The 22,414-nt window shown below is 43.4% G+C and overlaps 1 protein-coding gene across 4 annotated transcripts in view; it reads right to left on the bottom strand.

Moving 5' to 3' along the window:
- The window catches only part of FOXO3 (forkhead box O3), a 115,287-nt gene that overhangs the window by 24,034 nt on the left and 68,839 nt on the right, over positions 1-22,414 (bottom strand). The window contains exon 1 of one of the 4 annotated variants that reach the window (XM_061131466.1): positions 1,292-1,310. The exons of the other annotated variants lie outside the window; for them this stretch is intronic. The gene's annotated coding sequence lies outside the window, so the exon portion shown is untranslated. Of the gene's footprint in view, positions 1-1,291; positions 1,311-22,414 lie in introns of those variants that run through there. 4 annotated transcript variants of the gene reach the window in all.

Genomic DNA, 22,414 nt, shown 5'->3' on the forward strand with positions numbered 1-22,414 from the left:
TTGTTTGCTAGAGGAGCCAATAAATTACTATAACCCCAACCCAAAACCATGTGAATAGTTCTGGTTATTTAAATGTACTACTAAAAAATTTTTCTTCCCTGGTGACTCAGACAGTAAAGAATCCGCCTGCAACGCAGGAGACCCAAGTTCAATGGGGAAGCCCCCTGGAGAAGGTAATGGCAGCCCACTCCAGTATTCTTGCCTGGAGAATTCCATGGACAGAGGAGCCTGGCAGGCTACAGTCTATGGAGTCACAGAGAGTTGGACACAACTGAGTGACTAACACACAACACAACTAAGAAATTCAGAGATTGATGAATTACAGTAAACTAAACATTTCTAGGAAGAAACTTCTGTCAGGAACAAAAATGCCAGCATTTCCCCACCCACACCCCAACCAGGGCCCAAAGATGTAGAAAACCCTGAAAGCAACTGTAGCACAAGTTGTCTGAAGACAGAGCAGAGATTAAGAATACCCTTTGATTCACTTTTATGTCAATCTTCTCTTTTACAAAATGATTTATACTGAAGCAAGGCCTACTCTGTGCCAGAAAAAAATAGGTGTAGGTAACTAGCAGCAGAACTGGCACACCTGTCCTGAGTGACTGCAGCTGCCATTGGTGGCCTAATCCTTCAAGAAGGGATGTGCCGGTGTGTGAAGGAGGAAGGTATGCTGGGGGCACTCATATTTCACAGTCATGTTGACTGGCCATGTGGTCCAGAGCCTAAGGTTCCCTTGGCTTGGCCCTCCTTGAAGAAATCAGCATAAAGATGACTATCCTCATCCGAATTTGGTCATTCTTGTTCTTGCTATACTGAAGACAGTGTTCTAATGCAAGACACGTTGATTCCCTAATGCTAAACTGCACAGCCACTACATTTACCCCAACTGACCGTGAAGATAGATGGACCCCAAACAGATTAGACTAGATCAGGTGCCACAGAGAAGCTGCCTGAAACAAGTAAGTATTCCACCAATATTTACAAAGCAGGTAATTCACACATGCAATTTTTTAAAGTGGCCAACGGAGGGAGGTAGGCTTCGATGTCAGCCAGGTCGGAGCTAGAATAGTGGCCTAGGCGTGTGTCCTGTGACCCTGGACAATTGAGCCAACTTCAGTTGCCCCTTTTATAAAATGGGAATAAAACCACCCTCTCTAACTCTAGGATTTTGGGGACGATTAAATGAAAGTATGCATGCAAGTTACTCATCCAGTGCCAAGTACAAAAGCAGCTCTCAACTGTCAAGATTCCACACACGGAAGCAGTGACATCATAAACGTTCACTTACTGTTTTCCGAGCATCACACACTTTAAACCAGAAGGTGAGAGGGCGGCTCCTTCCAGGAAAAGATTTCAAACTTGTAAAAGTATTTCAAAGTGCCGTGCTGCTCAGGAGTAGCTGGTAATTTCCCAACTGCTGCTACCCTGTGTCCACTCCAACCCCTTCCAACCCATGTTTACCTTGTAAAGACTGTCCACTAACCCAGACACCAGCTGCATGTGCTTCCCCTGGAACACAGAGAGGGTTTTGTCTGGAAGCAACATGTGGTATCAATTTATCTTTCTCAGCAAGGGCAACAAGGAATCCACTGACTTTAAAAATAAAAAGGGAGTTGTGTAATTTAACTCTTAAAGGCCTCTACCTTTCTCACTCACTCTCTTTTTTTGGTTATCTCAAAATGAGTTATGGTTGTCAACTCCCAAGTCAGACCCACTGATGCCCACCAAGCAGACTGCAGTCAGTGCCCTGGTCCTCATGAGAGATTTCAGCGGGGATGATCTATAAAGGACTGCTTTTAAATCCAGTGCTCATCTACGCTGCACACAGGACCAGCATTTCAAGTAGGTTTCCTTGCTTTGACTTGTTGTCACTGATAGTTCAGAACGGGACTGCTAAAGACCTGAATTCTAAAATATGTAACTGCTGAACAGTTGACAAAGGTCATGTGAAAAAACCCAGTGGAGATCCAGGGAGTTGTGTGCCACAGCAGAACAACGCAGAGACAGCTTCGGGAGAGATGCTGCCTTTGACTTTTGATGATAGGCTCTTTCAGAGGCAGTTCTCTGGATGATGCCCTGATTTCTCTTAGGTATCAGTTCTCCACCTTGGCTGCCTCTTCCAGTCACCTGTGGAGGCTTTAAGCACTCATCGTAGAGACTGGTGTGAGTAAGGCTTGGGGAGGCACTATTTGAAAGCTCCCCAGATTATCAGCTCAGAGCTGAGATTCCCTGGAATTTCCCCCTTACGTTTCTGCTGGCTGAGACTCTAAGCTAAAGATTCCTAGTCTCCGCAGGTCTGATGACACAGCACAGCAGATGTTCTTTAAGTCCAAGTTTCCACCATTTAGAAGATAAGGGTGAGAATCGGGCTCACAGATTAAAGTTGTGTTTATATGTAGAGGGTAAAATGGAGAGTGAGAGCAATCTATCATATCACTGGAGTTCAGATAGCTTTTTTCCTAAAAAAAAAAAATAAGGTGGGGGAAGGAGTTGAGAGGGAAGGGTCCTTGACCTCGCACTGCCTTGTAGGCGGTCATCCATCCTGCCCTGTGCCACCTCTCCACCTGGCATGGATAAGCATGGACAGAAAAGGGGGCAAGAGGACCTTCCCAAAGGTAGGAACTGATACAGGCCACAGAAGGGATGGGCTGGGACTGTAATTGATCCCTGTAATTCTCAGAACTCTCCCTGAATTAGCAATGTAACCTCACATAATCCCTTTTATAAGAGACTGTCCTTCAAATGAAATGCCAAAGATAGACTGCATAAAAATAACCACTGAAAAGGCCGTACCCCAATCCTGAGATACTTATTAGCTTCCATTGTTAAGAATACAGCAAAGTATTCCTTAATGAACTCCCTTGAGATCCAAAGCACATGATTTTAAGCAGATCATCTCAAGAACATTAATAACAACCACAGTTTCTCCTTCCTCGACTGTAGGAAACTACATGGCTGCATTTGGTGCAAAGACCCTGGATGGAGGGAGGCGGGGAGCGGACACTGCAAAGGGCCAAGTGGTGCTACCACCTGAGGGAGAAGAGTGAGGGCTAGGCCTCCTTGTTAGACCTCAGACACTGAGCTGGCTTGCCCTCTTCTGCTATGTGTTACCGACTTTGGGGCTAAGCTGTTCGAAAGCAAGTACACAAAGTGTAACAGCATAAAGCAGACTTAATTCAGAGCCATTATTTCCGACTATATGGAATACCAACTATAACAGCCTTTCAGACACAAGAGAAAAACATTCACATAAAGGACTGCATAATCAACACTGCTGTGTAAGACAAGTTCCAGGCTAGTTCCACTCTTACTTCTGTCTAAAACACTAAAAGTTTAAGCCATTAAAGGACTTATTTTAAAAAGATGATGTTCTAAAGTAAATATTGTCGGGAATTTGTCTGAAGGATTAAATTTCCAGCTAGAAACAAGATTTCCGTTAAATCTGCTGACAATCCTCTACCCACAGAGATCTCCTTGGAAAACTAATATTTGTTTCAAGTTTTCATGCAGTGAGCAGCAGGTTCTGGTTCCTCGTTTGGAGAAGTAAGATAATAGCAACTTGGTGATCAGTAAAATGAACCCATTTCTTACCCAAGACAAATGAGACACATGAAGCTTTCTTGGGAAAGGAAGGGCTTGGCAGACTATTTGTTCTTCCCCCCAATTGAATAAGAAATCCTAGATGGGAAGAAAGTTCTCTTAAAGAGCTACTATGCTATTACAGTTTTGTTGGGTTTTCCAGTGTGGGTTTTATTTTCATATTAATTTTTTTTTATTTTTTTTCATTTAGCAATTTTTTTTCAAGCCCTTCCACAGCTGTTTCTGCTCTTGGAGGGCAAGAGGGAACATTCCATTCCTCCCAGCCAAACCTGCACTTCCGGCACACAGAGAACCCTGGCAGCCTTGCACCCTCTGCCCACACCCACTCCCCTCAGCAGCCTCCCCACCCCCAAACCCCTCCTGCTTCCAGCCCCACGTCCTCCTCCCCACCCCCAAGGAAGCAGCAACTAACGCATGCAGTCAACAGAAAGACAGTCTCCAGAAAGTAGGTTAAAGCTGCAGCATTTGGCCACCCCTGCACCCCTGCTCCAGGTTTCTTCCTGATTGACTGAGTCCCTTCCCCCTTCCCACAAGGGGCTCGGCAAACACATGCTACTTAAACTCCCCTCCCTCGTGGCTCAGACGGTAAATAATTCACCTGCAATACAAGAGACCCAGGTTCGATCCCTGGGTTGGGAAGATTCCCTGGAGAACAGAATGGCAACTCACTCCAGAATTTTTGCCTGGAGAATCCCACGGATAAAGGAGCCTGGCAAGCTGCAGTCCATGGGGTCGCAAAGAGTTGGACATGACTGAGCAACTAACACACACTCGAAGACCATCCAGGACAAGCCACACAAAGTCAATGCTTCAAAAGGTTAAAAACCATGACATAAGAGAATATTCCTGAAACTGACTCTGCAAAGTAGAATGAAGTAGAACAAAAACAGCTTTGTTATTAACAAAATTTTCACTTAAGATTAAAAAAATAAAGTTGCAAGTCTTTTTCAGTTTGAAAATGTATTGTGGGTGGAAATGGAGAGAATAAAAGGGCATTGGAAATACACATCCAGAATTCAGGAATACATCAGAGTCTAATCACTTTCATGGCATTATGTAAGTGATCATCAGAGCAGGAAGTTCAGTAAAAGGTAATACTGTGGAAAATGGAGGGCTGCGAAACTCATCTAATAACAAGCAACCTTAACTTTACAGTGAAAGAAACGGAAGACCAAAGAGATACAAGGCATAGCTGAATTCAATCAGCTAGGAGGTGGCAGCCAAGCTGAGACAAACTCAGATCTCTTGGCCTCTAGGTGTTACAGTCATACCACCCAGACACAGTTAGTCCCAGTGTCTATGTTACCATGACAACTGAAAGGGTGAAGTGAAGTGCATGGAGCACAGAGGATGGATAAGATCTACCATCCGTCCATCCATTCAACTTCAGTCTGCCTTGCTTTACAACTTAGGGAATAGGTGTCTGTCTCCCCTAACACACACTGAACCCTTTACAACCAGGTGCCATGTTTTATTACAGCTTTACTGCCTAGCGTGGCACTGACACGTAGCAGGTGCTCAAAAATATTGCTCTAATCAGTGAATTAGTGGGAAGGGGACAGCAGCCACAAAACAGGCCTGAATTATGTGTTAAAATGAAATGTTACAAAAACATGAGACCGATAAATGATCCTCAATATGAAAAGATGGAAGGAAGCTTCCATTGCAAAATGTTGAAGAGCATCAAGGATTTTCTAAAGTCAACAAGTCTCAGCCTTGAATATAAACTTCAATTATACAACCAAAATTTCCCAGAACAAGATGATGTAGTCTAGTAAGCAGGCTTAAGGTTCTCTGTAATAATATTATAGAGACAGGCAGAAGGATGGTAACTAGGCTATTCGGGGGAGCAAGGGCTTGGGAGAATGGTCTCAGGTCCATCCAGGCTGTAGATGTCTACCTGTCTCTACCTGTCTCGGGGTGTTATGGAGCCCCCATTACTTGGTAATGCAGTTGGTTGGCTCAGAGCACTCAGAGCCATCCTTGAAACCATAGATAACACACCTAGTTCTAAATCTCCCCCAAGCAAACACAGGGATAACAAGAGAAATCCAAAAGAGAGTCTACCTCACCTGCAATCTGAAGGAACTTCCTGTGTTAGTGCCTGCCCTATCTCTGCTTCACAAACTTAATCTCACTCTATTTTCACGGAAAGTCTGTCAGGAGGAGGCTGAGGTGCAGAACAGTCCCTGTCTATAGGCAGTGGGGCCAGAAGTCAAGCCCAAGGCTAACTCCTGCAGCAGAGCTCTACCCACTGCACTGTGGGACCCTCTCCAGTCCCTGAACTAAGGAGAGAGGCACCATCCACAAGTGACCAAGGAGCTTTCAAGACTACACTAACCTGTGTCACTAAACTAAATGTTTTCAGCTCCAAGTTTCTGCACGTGGTTCCTAGGACCATGAAAGGAAAGGAAAAGGTGGGGAAAAAAAAATCACTAGCCATAAAGCAACTGGATCATTTTTAGAAATGACCCTTTTTTCTCAGACACGCCCCAAAAGGAACACTATGGACATGTTCTGCCTTGACCTGGGACCACTACTTTTAGGGAATGACCAAATTGGATCACTGCCATAAACTTTTGAGTGCCCAGGCCTTCCTCTGTGCTACACCTGTGACCAACTCAAGCCAGTTTACCTGGTTGTTCCTGGCAGGCCTATCCAGGCCCCTGAAAGCTGGCCTGGATCTAAGGTCCTGATGCCAGAGACATCGGGCAAATGTCAGCTTTACCCGGGACCTTGCTATTACAAGGCTTAATCTGAAACAGGGACTCAGCTCTATACTATTTAAAATATGTAATTAGTTTATTATTGAGCCAGAAATGATTAGCTTGCTTTCAAACTATGTGAATTTTAAAACATGATGTCTTTTGCCTGCCAGCTGACAGCACGATTGGGTCACTTCTGTTTAGCCTCAATCAAAAACTCTGGTAGAAAACTGCTTTAAGGCTTCACATGCATGCTATTTTATTATTTGTCTTCTGGCATCAAAATCTGCAGAAACAGAAATCACTGACAGTACAAGCACACTAAGAGGGTGGATGTGGAGGTGCTGAGTGGGTGAGTTCAACAGCTTGAGAGTTTGACATCTGAGATCCAGGAAAACTGCCTTTCTCTTCTTAGGGTTCAGTCCCTCTCTTCACGTGGAATTCACTGGCTGTAGCATCACATATACAAACACTGACTGTTTCCAGCTCTTCAGATGGTCTGGTTCAGAAAAAAAAATGGTTCTTTTCTGTCTTGTTACTTCAAGAGCAATGAATTTCTTTTTGGTAGCTCTGAAATATATGCCAATGTGTGGGCACAGTCACACAGCTACGCACGGGCCCACACCCTGGAAAGATTGGGAGGGGTGGAGGCACATTTTTTCAGCTAGGGCTGGAAAAAAATTGGAGCTGGTATTTATAAAACAGACATGTGTGTATGCATCTGGAAGCAGGCTCCCTTCCAAGTGTCAGTGTTAATTATTCTAATAGTCATCAAAAATCAAGGTGTTACTGGTGAAAGCAGAAAAAGGAAGCAAATGCCACAAAACAGAGTATCTCCTGCTGGCTACTGCAAACACAACCACTGACGGACTTTTTCTTTACGGGAATAAACAGTACAGCAGTCAACTCTACAAAATGACTCAGGCCTGCACCCCCTCTATCCACTCCACACCCCAGTGAAATCTGGCTAACGAGGAGTCTTCTGAGGAACTGCTCCCTCTACCTGAGAACCTCACCTGCAAGACCAGCATTTCACAGTACTGGTTTCACAAGATTTCTTCTTGTTTAAAATCACAGGATGCAAAAGTGGCTGATGACCAATACGATGATGTTGCTAAATGCCGAGTGAATCAACCATTTATTCCCGGACACTCCTGGGTGCCAATTACACACACAGATGAGCACCAGCCAGCCTGAAAGTCCATAGGAATGATAAATAAAGACAGGAGACGACATTTCCATTTGCTGAAGAACCAGGCATTCATTCCATTTTTTTTTCCTGAAGAAAACACTGATTGAGCCATTTGTATATAAGTGCATTTTAATTTATAATCTAGGATGTTCTCAAATGTGCAAGCTAACCATTAGCACTACCCCTCAAATTATGAATGAAGTCAGTTGAATGTGCATGGGATAAATCAGTTTCTCTGAAAACCATGACACGAACACAGTATTTTAATACTAACACGTACTAGGCTGTCATCTCCTCACGTACACTGCTAGGTAAGCTTGAAAGCACTTAAGAAACTGGAAGCAACTAGCATCAGTGGTGATACTAATCTATCACCCAAAGGGCAGGAGGGATAATATTAATTGGCAAGGACAGTCATACAAGAGACCAAGAGTCTACGGGACATGAGAGACACTCCATGCTCCATGTGTGGTGGAGAGCTGGAGGTGAGACCACACCTCACCCAGCAGGCGTCACAGGGCTCCAGGGCTCCCTGGTTCCCATACACTTGCTGTCGGGGATTCCAAAGCCATGCCTGAGGATGCAGGACCCCTGGCTTTACAACTACTTCCTTAGCTGAGTCTCATCTGGCAGGTCTGGCCTTCAGACTCTGTCCCCCAACTTCCTGGAGCGCATCACCTGGACTTCCTGAACTTTCCAATCTTTCCCCTTAGGTTGTTCATTTGCTAATAGAAAATGTGTGTGAGCTCACAGCACAACCAGGCCCTAGATCTTTCCCTAAGACTTAACAAATCATCACACATACGGGGTCCACTGAAACCAATCTCTTTACGTCAAGACAAGGGAGGAAACACACACAGGAACAGATATTGTTGAGCCATTCTTAGGGTCAAAGGTAGCTTCATGTAACATACTTCAGACTCGTGGAATAGTATCACCCTATATTACCTGTTTCTCCAGCAACATGTTCAACTTTCAAAGTGCCGTGACCTAGGGTCTCCCCAAATACAAAAAGATAGCCAAGTCCTGATGCTAATTTGTGGACAGAACAGGAAATCACATCAAGCTTCTCATAAGGTTAACAAATCCAAGTTGGGAGACAATTCTCTACGGGGTCTCTGCAGGTCTTGCAAGAAAAGTATGAACAGCCCTTAGTTCTAGATTATCATTCAAAGATGTCTGTATTTGCATAGTGAAGAGCCTTGAAAGACAGCGATCGCATTGCGCTCCAGAGCAAAGGACAGATGTGCTGATTGCTCATTACCAAACATTTAGGATCCCCAAACTCAGGGTTCCTCTTCCATTAACCAAACCCGCTGCACGTACATGCATTAACCTGGACTCATCAATGTCACTCATTCCCATGGGATTTGGGAGCAAGGATGGAGCAATGGAAAATATGTGGCTGCTCATGCTGCTTGCTGGGCAACCAGTGAGTAATAAATTCTTTGCCTTTGACCCAGGAGTCTCATGTCCAGCAGGGTCAAATCTCAGATCCTCCCAGTTCCTGACAGTCTGCTACTTTAGTTTATGAACTGCTGACATTTCCTTAACTATACCAGATAAAACTGGGCAATTCATCTCTAGCTAACTTTCTTCTCTACTCCTACATAAATGAGAAGAAACACAGATAATGGTATGGAGGAAAATGAGGTCACGAGTAGGAGGTATTTTGAATGTTCTGATCTGGCTCTGCTGAGGACCCATAAGGCTCTACGAAAGCAAACCATGACTAGAGGGGGAGGGGCAGGGGAAAAGGAAGAGCTCCTCCTGCAGTCACTGGGCAGTGTTTCCTCTGCATCGGTCACCATCTTTTTCAGGGGTTGCTCAACTCTGCAGCTTGCTCATGAAGAGCGGAGTGAGCAGCAGCTTGGGTCTGTCGCTTTTGCCTTCCTCTTCCACTGAACAAGAGAACAGACCACATTATGCCCTCTAGGTAACATCTGTTGAGTTTCTGCAGCGGCCAGATCTCCATCAGGAAGCCCTGGGCCATTCTCAGAGGGAAGAGGCTCTCCCTAGTCCTTCTCACTTGCCTATGAGCCACCCCAAGTCTCACCCTGATGGAAATGCTTTCATGGTCTTTATCTCGCCACAGTGACTGTCGGTGCACCCGTGACGTAGGCAGAAGCCTAAGACTCCCTCCTCCTTCTACGTGAGCTCTTCTACGTACATTTGCTTCATTCCTCGGACAGTATTTAGCAGCTTCAGACCTGCAGAAAGGAAGATGGACTGGGCGGTTTCTATGAACCAAGAGCAAACACACACACATTTATACACTCCAAGTTTCGAAAAGAGAGTTTATTTTCAGCTTATTAACTATGAACCAAGAGCCTCTACTATGAAATATAAAAACCTTATGAGACTTCATGCTCTTCAGTTTTTAACTACTGATTTAAGTCAGACATGTTCGGGTACATAGGAAATTGGTATTTTCTTTTCCCTCCCCTTTCCTCTTGGATAACCTACTTCCATTCTTGGCAAAATGAGGCGTATATTTACTATAGTGTTCACATGCACCTACACGTCCAGAGACTCTGGAATGAGGCTGGGTTGTTGCCACACAGCCAAATAATGTGCCCTTTGAGAAATAATTATCAATTAGAGTGCTATAAAATGGGCCAGCAGTTCTATTCCACTCACACTGTGTGGTATTTTGGCCACAAAACACAGTAAGCTTTCTTCGGTTCTCTTTACATCAATCAGAAAATTACGTTAATTTGCTCTGATGCTATTTGTGGACATATGTGGAAAGAATGCAGACATCCAGGGGTAAATTAGAGTCAATTCACTCCACTCGGGCAGCGGGTCCCCACACAGACACTAACATTATACACAGGGACCCCAGCATGGGCTGTGCAATGGCTCTACAGTAAGGAACTATTAGCAACAACTTGCAAGTAATCAATTTTCAGTGCTTTTGAGTCTAGAGTAGCTGCCACAAGAATTTGGCAAAAGCCATCATTTTAAAAACGCTAATTTAAGCTACAGTAAGGTATTCTTACTATAGCAAATAGGTTTTATTTTGTCTCTCTAAATCTATATAGGAGGTTGAAAAATAGAAAAAAATAAAGGTTTGAAATTTAGATACCACTTGGACATTTAAAAAGTCTGACAGCTTTTCTGTCCTTCTTCCTGACAGCTCTCTTTTACGTGACATTATGTTTGGTGATAACTATTAAAATATTTCCTGGGGCGGGGGGGGGGGGGGAAGACACATAAAAATAGGAAAAAGTTATATGTAAGTTCTTAACAGAAGAAAAACTAGGAAGAGTTAAAGAGCAAAAGAAGGCGCAACTACATCCCTTGTTCTATCCTGATACACAGAAGACTCTTAATACATCTTCTTGACAGGATAAATGAATTCCCCCCTCATTTTCTCTATTGAAGTAATCCATGCCAAATAAGGTTAGCATCTGCAATACAATGCAGAAAGTCCAGCATTACAGAGGCAGACACTCTTTTCTCAGGTTCTCCATCTCCAAGGAAATCTATCTCTTGCATTTAAAGTGACAGTAAATAAAGTATCAGATTTACGTAAATTTAAGTCATCTGTGGTAAACTTCAGAAACACTTAGAAATTAAAAATGTGGGTAATATTCATTCTACTAGAAATCACACTCATGCTTCAGGTGAACTATACAATTCAAACACAGTAGGGAAGAACACTTTATTTTTAATTAAGATTCATGACTTTTTTAAAACTGAGGAAAATGAGCATTTAAATTGATTTGCAAAAGTATTAAGTGGGTACAAACTTTAAAAAATCAGTATATATCGATATTAAAAATGCACATTACCTTTGACTTAAAAGAACTGATCACTTCTCTTACGTGAAAATAATTCACTATTAATTTTGGGCTTTTTGTCATATTTAGCCAAACCTAATCCTGCCTGATAGACCCAGAAATTCTATTTTTAAGAATTAATCTTACTAATGCACCCTTCTGCACATACACACATTCACTCTCAACTTTTGCATATATTTGATAACAAAAAACCACTGATTACAAAATTACACTTATTAATAATGGCAATGAGAGGTTAAATGGTAATGAGCAGCTTAAAACTCAACATTCAAAAAACAAAGATCATGGCATCCGGTCCCATCACTTCATGGCAAATAGATGGGGAAACAATGGAAACAGTGACAGACTTTATTTTCTTGGGCTCCAAAATCACTACAGGTGGTGATGACTGCAGCCATGAAATTAAAAGACACTTGCTCCTTGAAGAAAAGCTATGAAAAACCTAGAAAAAGCACAGACATTACTTTGCTGACAAAGGTCCATCTAGTCAAAGCTATGGTTTTTTCAGTAGTCATGTATGGATGTACGGAGGGCTGAGCACTAAAGAATTGACGCTTTTGAACTGTGGTGTTGGAGAAGACTTTTCAGAGTCCCTTGGACTGCAAGGAGATCCAACCAATCCATCCTAAAGGAAGTCAATCCTGAATGTTCATTAGAAGGACTGATGTTGAAACTGAAGTTTCAATACTTTGGTTGCAAAGAGCTGACTCATTGGAAAAGACCCTAATGCTGGAAAAGATTGAAGGAGGGAGGAGAAGGGGACAATAGAGAACGAGATGGTTGGATGGCATCACTGATTCAATGGACATGAGTTTGAACAAGTTCCAGGAGATGGTGAAGGACAGGGAAGCCTGGCGTGCTGCAGTCCATGGGGTTGCAAAGAGTGGGACATGACTGAGCGACTGATTGATGAGAGGTTTCTAATCACACAGGGTAGACAGTGAAATAGAAACACCTAGCAAGAAAGGTAATACTGCCCCTGTTTCCCATCCACATTGATGCATGTGTCATCAGACAATTCGCAAGTGTTTTTCAATGAATGACTGTGTATGTGCTGGACACTGCCACCCTTCAATGGCACAAGGCCTGCAGGGCAAGCACTGATTCTCACGGCCTCATCTCAAGTTTCAGTAGTTCTGATACAGAGGCCACTAAGGACAGGGACCCAGCACATTTGCAAGTGATGAGGCTGTATTCATCGTGGGGCTCTCAACACTTCTTGATTTGGATCCACCTGGATCTCAAGAGAAAGAACACTTTCGTGGTGGTCTTAGCTTTTAGGAATTATTTTACAATAACAATATATAAAGCTATTTCTACCAATCATGGCAATCATGCAGGGTCATACCTTAGCAATGATTTTCACAAAACTATCATAAATAACATGAACAGCCAGTGAGCAAAGAATATCTCCAACACACCACAATGTTTTAGCCTGGCCAAAGGCTTGCTCTTCTGACTCTGGAGCAACATGAAATGAGTAGAAAGTAAGGCAGACACAGTGACATCACCAGTATCCACTCAAGCCCAGAGCACCAAATCTGAAAAATAAAATCCTATCCAATAAGAAACCAATAGTCTTCCACCTGGACATCATGGGATAGCATCCAGTAAGAGTATTAAAAGAAAACTCTGTATTCCCATGGAACCAAACAGTGGTCAGCTATCCATCCCTAAAATGAATTTTCAAAAGTCAGGAAATGAATAAACGAAGAAATCCGTCACAAAGCTACTGCAATATTCTGAATAATGAATGCTATACAAGAATAGAAACTTTATTGCATTAAGATACCACATGACTGTCTCAATTTTTCATGTCTAAAGGTTGGATATTGAAAATTGCATCTATGAAGATCTAATAAACAGAGCAGCATTGCAAATGTTTAATTATGCTGCCTAATTTCATCCATATATAAGAAGAACATGCTAGGGAAAGAGTCTTGAGTATTCCCAGTTAGGTCAGTACTATGGGTTGTAGTCACTGACTGTTGAAAACGGAGTCATCTCCAGGAGAAGATAAGATGGGCGATTTACTCAGAGGAAAGGAGGTTACTTAGTAACTGATATCTCACATCTGTTTCACTGATAAATACTACGTAGTTACTCTCCAAGCCCGTGTGGGATGAAAAGGATGTTATTTCAGAATTTAAACTGTCCCTTTCAATATCTTTTAAACTCTTCGTAATATGCTATTGAGTCCATTCCTGGCACTTCATTAATAAAGCTATAAAGTCTTGACTCTGAACAGGCTACTGGGGCATCAACACCCCTGCTAGAAGGTAAGGCCACTGGGCCAGGACTACCAATGTCTCTGGTGTCTCCCACACAACTCCTAACACAGGACTCTGCACTCTTCCCATTAAACTGCAACCACCCTAATTTACAGTCCATGGGGTCACAAGAGTTAGCAATTTAATTTCCCCCTAATTTAAAAAAGGGGGAAAAAACCTTGAAATCACAATATATGTTTAATGGACTAATAGCTCTTTTGGAAAGTGATTTTTAGTTTACTAACGCTTTATCCTTAGGAATAAATGTCCTACATCACGTCTCAATTTCCTTTTGCTTCAGGATTTGAGCAAACCCCCTAGGCCATTCCATCCTGATCGCTTCCCCAGAGCTAGCACCTGAAGCTGACGTTGAGTCCTCTGATTGTTAACTTTGAGGATGCCATCTGTTCAAGATGACCGTGGCTGGAGGTAAAAGAGAAATAAGACCTTCCCTGACACAGAGGGTGGATGCAGGGTGGCAGGGGGAGGAAGCAATGATGACCAAGGGGCAGCTGCTCCCTCTCACCTCACGCAGACTGTCAGGGCCGGGGTAGTGGGGGGAGACGTAGAGGGGCCTCATGGATACACATTCAAACAGGTGTTTACTGAGATCCTTCCGGGCACCAGCTGTACAAACACCAGTGAACAAGACACAGCCCCGGTCTCATTCACGGATTTTACAATTTTGTGGGGCCAGGGAGAGATAAGGGACAGACAATGATTAAAACAAACAAATACATACATAATTACAAGTTGTGAAAAGTGCCCTGAAGGAAAACAACAGAGTACCACAAGAGAAAGTAACAGGGTGGGTTGGACGGACCTAAGGTTTAGATTGGAAAGTCATGAAAGACCTAAGACCTGGAGGATGAGCAACCAAGCCGTGAAAGTCATCAGGGTGGATGGATTTACCTACAGAAAAAAAGGGAGGAGAATCTGAGATGTTCTCCTTGAAGTCACGCAACGGGAGGTCAGGTAGAGATGAGGACCTAAATGAAGAGGAGCCACGAGACAAGAGGGGCCGTGGTGGTCATGACTGAGAATGCAGGACTTCCAGAAGACACAGCCGGCACCGCTCAAAGGTGCAGAGGGAGGAGGAGGTGAACACTGTCCATGAGCTTGGGCAACAAAGAGGTATCACTCGTGGCTTTGGTAACAGCAGTATGGGCAGTGCCAGGCAAGATACCAGCAACTGGTAATAAATAATAAACCTGGTAATAAATAATACACCATAATCATAAGTCATAATCATAATTACAAAGGTAACATTTACTGAGTGCTTATTATGTACTAAGCACTGTTTTAACAATATTATCCCATGCTCTGCAAACGAGAACACTGACCCCTCAGGAAATCTGCCCAAGACTGCATGCTGTGTGTGGAGGGTCCAGGATCAGAACTTGAGTCTGGCTGGAGTCCAAACACTGTGCATGGAAGTGGGTGACAGCGAACAAGACCCAGGGCCTACGGGTAGGGGCTGGCACTGTCCTGGCCCTGGAGTCTCATGCAAGCCTTTCCCAGCAGAGGACATGGCTGGGCAGACTCTACTGGCTACAGTGGCCACAAGACTGTCCTTCCACCTTAGGAAAATAATGACTGTCTAAGGAAGGGTATGTCTCAGAATATGCACTCTGCAATTTCCCACTACTCAGCAGTGAGACCCCTAGAAGTTATTTCCCCTTAGAGATTCCCTGAAGGGCAAACGCAGCTGCAGTCCACGCTGAAGTCAGGTGTCACTGCCTTGCCGCATGCCATAACTCAGCAGCTCAGCTCTGGATCACACGCGTTTCATCAGTTGGCTCCCAGAGCCACAGGGTGAGTAGGGGCAAAGCAAAGCGAACACACTGGATGTATCCTCTCCCCCTACAGTTTAGTCAGGAAGGAAAGTTGAGCCATGAGAAGAAATTGCTGCACTGCTCCTGAGCAGTCCTTTCAATCCATAACCAGGAAAACAAACATAGACACAAACGAAACAGTGGGAGCCATGGGTGTCTTTTGAGGTCTGCTCATTTTCAGGACCTGGCAATCCCACTGCTTTCATCTCCGCTGAGCATAATTTTTAGGTACTTGGGAGGATGAGTGCTAGTTCTGAGGTGACCTCAGTGGTCAAAACCAGTGAGCAAGGGTCCTTTAAGGGCCCCTCTAAGCCTTCCCTTCCCCTTGCCCCTTTCTCTTCCTTTCTGTCTTCAAACAGTTTAACACAGACCAAGTCTGAAAACACCAAGCTGGCCCGGGGTAAGGAAGTTACTGGTTGTTTACACAGTAAAATTACAAGCCTGAACAAAAAATAAAACCATCCTCTGTGGAACAGCACTACACACACACAAAATGAGGCAAAATAAAATTCCTGGTTCAGTAAAGCTTTCGCAGAGATTACGAAAGGCGGGGAATCAAAGAGGCTGGAAGCCTGTTTAACATTTTATGAGTGAATCTCCAGGTTAGGAAGTGGAGAACATGTAGAAATTCTTTAGTTAGGAAGTTTAGATGCACTTATCAAATCATGTGAAATATACATTATGTTCTACAGTCTTACAAATGAACTCCATCTGTACGCAGAGGACTAAAAACAAGCTGCAACAACAGTGAAGACTAAAGAGATGAATGAGACTTGAGGCCAGTAACTGGACTGCCTGCTACTGAGGGAGGAATAAATCAGTTGCAGCAACTGTCCAAAACAAGTTCAGGGTTCAAATTCTACTCTCAGTGAAAGGAGTAAAGTAACTTAGAGTACAACTCCTGCCATATGCAAAAGACTCTAATTTTTCAAACTCTTTGTTATTTGCTAGCCTTGAATTGGGTACAAGTCTTTGAGCCTTTTTGTTTTGCCTTCAGCTTTTCTCAGATTACCTAAGTCATATGTGCACATTCTAAAAAACTAATAAGATTAGACAAGTGTGAAGCGGCAGAAAACAATCACGTACTGGGCCCTTCCAGACACAACCTTTGTAGATTTTGCTACTTATTTTCTATAGTTTTTGTTTATGTGAATGGGAACATTCTGCATGCTATACTGATGTTTTACCGAAATTGATGTTGAATTTATAACCAACAGAGGCTCTTATCTATAAGCCTTCTTAAATGTATTTCTTAAAACATCAATGACCTGTATATTAAGTTGTACTGCTCTCCAAGTCTAATTTAGTAAGGCTCTATATTTCAAGTTTTATATATATATTCTTGCATTCTTCTTCCCAAATTTCATGCAGAACGTTAAGTAAGTATGCAGGATGTTCTTCCAGTTGTCCTACTTGCATAGATAGACCTTAATACAAGGAATGGCATCTGTATTCCAGGTACAATTAAAAGTTTATCCTTTACAAGCAAAGCACAAGAGGGATTGGGGCTGTAGGGTGCTACCTGTTCTGTCTGTTCAGGGACAGCTCTAGTCCCACCGCACACAGCACACCCGAGCATGCCCCCACATCCTCGTGTTTCCACGGCTGCTTTTGCACTCCCCAGTCCTCAGGTCCCACCCTGCTACTATGGAGGCACCTGGGCCACCAATGGGAGGAAAAGACCCAAAAATAATGAGGGGGAAGTATCCATCTGTATCAAGCAGTCATTCACAACTCCTGCCTAGTTGGTAAGTTAAATGTTACTACTATCCTGTTAATGCAGGAGAAAAACGGCACAAAGAAGTTAAGACAGAATTTTAGAATGGGAAAGGACTTCAGGGATCAACTAACCCAGTGGTGATCAGACTCCTTCGTGGATTCATGAAGGTTCTGTTTCTTTAGGGCCTTAGATGGGAGAAGTAGACCAACTCAACAACATTTAATGTGGCAAATTTTCCAAAACTGATTGCCTTCGAAGGCATTTTCAGAAATGTTTTAATAGTGTTAGTGTGTTTGTTTTTTTTCTATTGATGGTGAAATATATTAAAATAAGTCAATAGTTTAAATTCAAAGGCATCAAAAAGAAACCAATACTAATTAAAACCACTGTACCACACTGAAATACTGAGTTTTGTTTCTAATCAGTAGTAACTGGGAGCTCAATACCTAGAACAGTGCCCAGCACATAGTAGGGCCAAATAGGTATTTGTTGGATGAACGTATGAATGAACGAGATCCATCAACTTCACAGAAAAACTCCACATAAAAGAGTAAAATCATTCAAAGCAGTAAGTAGAAAGGAAGTCTGGAAGGCATTCATGAGCTGGATGATTAATAAGCAATTTCATATCCACTAGTTATACACATGAAATTGTGAAGGATCAAAAACTCAAACTGATTAAATATCTTAAACATGCTACATAATGGACGCCAAAAAGTTTACACAGCTGAAAAGGACGGGAAAAAAAAATATTAAACATCAGGATAAATGGAACTATATCCACATGAAACTGATGAAGCATATCGTTATGAATTTGTTTAAATATGTGCTTAAGTATAGTGTATTGTTTCTAAAGCACTTAGTGACCTAACATATGAGGCCTACGTGGGGAAGCACATGGCCAGCTTGGGGGTGGGGTGGGCAGAGGGTATCTCCGTTTCAATTCAGCCTGTATGTGTTGCTGCCCCAATTACTCTCCTGCCAAAGATGACCTTAATGCTTCCTGTGGCACAGCAAAGCTTTTCAGCAGTTGTACACGTGCTTTCAAAGTCTCCACCTTTCTTACTAACATGCAGCATCATCTCTACCTTCCACCTACATTGAAAACAATCAGCTTGCTTCCTTCCACAAATCTCTCCAGGAGCACTGCCTCGCCTCCTCCATCCTGCCTTCAAATTCCAGCTTCAAGCTCACTGCCTACAACTAGGCCGGCTCCACCTGATTCAGATCACTGCTTGCGCCTGCATCTGGAAGAAGGTACTCCATATTTAAAAGCACAACCAGTGGGTGCTCTGCAGTTTTGAACTCTGTTTCAAAACTGCTTCACAGATGTATGATTTTCTGTTTGCTGCTGTCTCTTCAAGTAGTTAACCGGAGACACAACCAGTAAGTTTTCTATGCTTCCTGTATCTCAGAGGGACTGACACAGTTTGATGCATGCAGTATGGTGTTCCATCGATATTTAGAAACTAAAATCTATGGTAAAGATCTATGCTATAAGGATGGAGACCACAACATATTGATCATCCAAGTTTTGCCCTCTTAAAATTCATTGTACTTTTCAGGGAAAGTTAGTCCATACTTAATTTATTCAAATTAAACATTTTAAAAGGTGTCTAAGTAATTGCAGTAGCTGGATGGGGAGGGAGAGGGGGGCAGGGAATATTAATCAACCTGGGAACAAACCTAAACCTGCCTAGAACAGGGTCAGGTCCACTTGCCCTTTCTGAAGGGCCCCTGCCATTGCTGTCACCGAGGGTCGTTGCAGCCACGCTTAAGCAGGATTTTCTGTCTCAGGGAATGCTTTCTGTGTAGTACAATAAGAAATAAGACAGTCTCATCTGGCTTTCTCACATTCCAGTCCAATGCAGTTTTGATCAACAAGCTGAGCATTAGCTATTATTTACAACTCCATATACGTTCTGTACATGAAAGCTTCTCCAAAAAGTCAAAAAGCTAACACATAGTATGTAGACACCAATGGAGTTCCTGATTCCTTCCCCAGAGGGGTCCTGGTGAAGAGATGACGCTTTGCATGGGCAAAGCAGCAGGTCCTGGGCCTCACTGAGGTGGATGTGAGAGGTCTGAAGGAGGACTCCCTATCTTCAGGTCAGTAGAGCTAAGTAACGCCAGGGCTCCAGGCCTCTCCAATGAGAAAGGATGGATCCCAAAGTGACCTTTCCTCTTGGCCCATTAATGTGAAAGGTCTCCTGTCGCAGCCTACGTGTCAGAGGGAATGCAGCCTTCTCACACCCACCTAAGGCCATCTAGATAGTGTGGAAACAGCAGCGGGAATGAATTCTAGAACACCCCAAACCAGTTAGCCAAGATAAGGTGAACGTTTCTGGCCTTTTTCCTACTGTCAATTTGGAATAACTTTAAAGCTGAGAGTAATTACCATTCACTTTTCCTAAAGAGTCCAGACCTCTAATCTAAACCAGTAAATCATCTTTAAAAACAGCAGCGTACATCACTGTGCTGGCTTCTCTTGCCCCTCATCTTAACAACACACTCCTATCAGAAAACAATTCACAAGTTAACCCAAACTTCCAAACGGGGGACTTGCTAAAGAGGCCTCTGGTCTTCCAGGTGTGGGCAGCGGGAAGAGGCTGGGAGTCACGGCACTCTTCCTTTTCTTCATCACCTGAATGGAGTCCCAAATAAAATGTCCTGAAATGTCAGAGCTGTAAGGGACTTCCAAATTCCTCCTCACCTGAACCCCTCATCTCAGAGACGGGAGCACCAGCGTGCAGAAAACTGAAGTGACATGCAGAACCCCTCGCTGCTGGTTAAGGGCTGGCCAGGGCCCACACCCGGGTTTCCAGGCTCTGACGCCAAGATTTGCTCTTTTCTCTACACCAGTGGTTTTCATACCTTACTTTCAGCAGAAGAATCCTTTCCAACCAAATGAAATGTTGGGCAAACCTTGATTCAAAGAGCAAAGGAAAGTGGCAACACTCTGGATCAAGTGGGGTTTAGAAGACCCAGGGGCCCTTCCCACAAGCCTGATTTCACCTTCCCTCAGGGCCCTGCAGCCGCTCTGAGGACCCCCAGGGTCTCCTGGGACTGCACTGGAGGAAGACTGCTCGTATACCCTGCTGTCCCACACACCGAAAAATGCCCTAAGGATGGGGAGTGGGGGGTGGGGGGTAAATATAAGCACACAAGTAACGGCATTTCTGAAAATTTAGAAAACAGAACTCAAAGCACGATCTACAAACCCAGTAAGTCATGTGCGGACTGGAACCTAGGCACGGGGATCACTCCACCCCGTCTTCCTTCCCGGAGGCCCCAGTCACATGGGGAAGCAGGCCACGAGCCTCCTCATTCCCTGACCCAAGGGCGAGCCTGCCAGGCTGAGTGACACAGCTTAGCCCCACTCTGTGCGCAAAGGCTGATGAGAGCGCCAGTCCAACAACTGATCAGTAGGAGAACCAGCTTGCTTTCTGAGACGTCTTATCAAGCGAACCAGTCATTATATTATACACAAAAGATATGCTTTTTAAAAAAAGTCTCCTTTTTCTTTGTCTCTAAACACTTAAGTCATCATAACTAATTTATCCCCCATGACGTGGCCCAAACCTTCTGATGAAGGCAACGAGCCAGCATGTTTCAGAAAGCAGTGTTGTAGCTAACGGCCTTTCATCCTGACCCCTCACCTCCATCTCCCCTGACTCATGAAGACGCCCCATACCCCGCTGCGCGGCTGCAGGACGGGCCGTGCTGGTCACGCCGTGAACGGCTGTGTCAGGCAGAGCGCCTCTAAGAGGGAAGAAAGTAGTGCTCAGAAGCCCTGCAGCGTGGCTCCCCACACGTCTAAAAACACTTCCTGATACAGAGTCAGAGCTTTATTATTATTTTTATTGTGATTTATTTTCAACAGAAAAAAAGGGCTATACAATATAACAAACACCCCGTATCCACTGCTCAACTTTAACCAATCTTAATATTTTGCCATGTGCGTGCTAAATCACTTCAGTCGTGTCCGACTCTTTGCGATCCTATGGACCATAGCCCACCAGGCTCCTCTGTCCATGGAATTCTCCAGGCAACAATACTAGAGTGGGTTGCCATTTCCTTTTCCAGGGGATCTTCCACATCCAGGGATCGAACCCGTGTCTCTTGCATCTCCTGCACTAGGAGGCAGGTTCTTTACCACTAGCACCACCTGGGAAGCCCCATATTATGCCATAGTAGCTTCAAATAACTTTTAAAAAATAAGTAAAACATTACAGATACAGATGAAACACCATGCATCCCCCTGCTCATTTTCCTTCTCTTCCACCCTCCTTGGAAGTAACCACTATCCTAAAGTTAGTATTTATTACTTTTTACAAATGTTTAAATTTTTATTATATAAGTATACATGCACAAATAATACATAATATTCTTTGCAGATCTGAAACTTTATATGAATGGCATCACACTGCCTATATTGTTATGCAACTTGCATTTTTTGCTCAATTTTTTAAAAAAGCTCTTACAGAGTTTCAAATACATGCAAAAGTAAAAAGAATGTTATAATAAAAACCCCTACCTACTCATCATCCAGCCTCTTGAGCAATCTTATTATATCTAAATATACAGAGATTATATCTATCCCCAACCCCGCTGCCCTTCCCCAATTACTCTGAAACAAATTCCATACATGCAAAACTTTTAATGGTCTAGTTTCCATCGGAGCTGGTTTTTTTTTCTAGAGAAACCAAAGCAAAAGGGGAAAAAAAGTTCGAATATACAACCTGGTTTCAGTTACTCTAGGAATTATAGTAGGCTCTTCCTATCTGTGTGTTCTGCATCTACAGATTCAACCAACCTGGATCAAAAATATTTGGGAAAAAAAAATTACAGTAAGTTCCAAAAAGCAAACTTCAATTTGCCATACACCAGCATCTATTTATACAGTGTTTCCATTGTATTTACAAGTATTTATATGGCATTTACATTATATTGGGTATTATAAGTAATCTAGAGATGATTTAAAGTATATGTGAGGATGTGTCATAAGCGAAAGAAAGAATGTGAAGTCGCTCAGTCATGTCCGACGCTTTGTGACCCCATGGACTGTAGCCTACTGGACTCCTCTGTCCATGGCATTTTCCAGGCAAGAGTACTGGAATGGGTTGCCATTTCCTTCTCCAGAGGATCTTCCTGACCCAATGTGCCATCAGTTCAGTTCAGTTCAGTCACTCAGTCGTATCCGACTCTTCGCGACCCCATGAATCACAGCACGCCAGGCCTCCCTGTCCATCACAAACTCCCAGAATTTACTCAAACTCACGC

The sequence above is a fragment of the Dama dama genome, chromosome 28 (assembly GCF_033118175.1).
Source record: "Dama dama isolate Ldn47 chromosome 28, ASM3311817v1, whole genome shotgun sequence".
Lineage (NCBI taxonomy): Eukaryota > Metazoa > Chordata > Mammalia > Artiodactyla > Cervidae > Dama > Dama dama.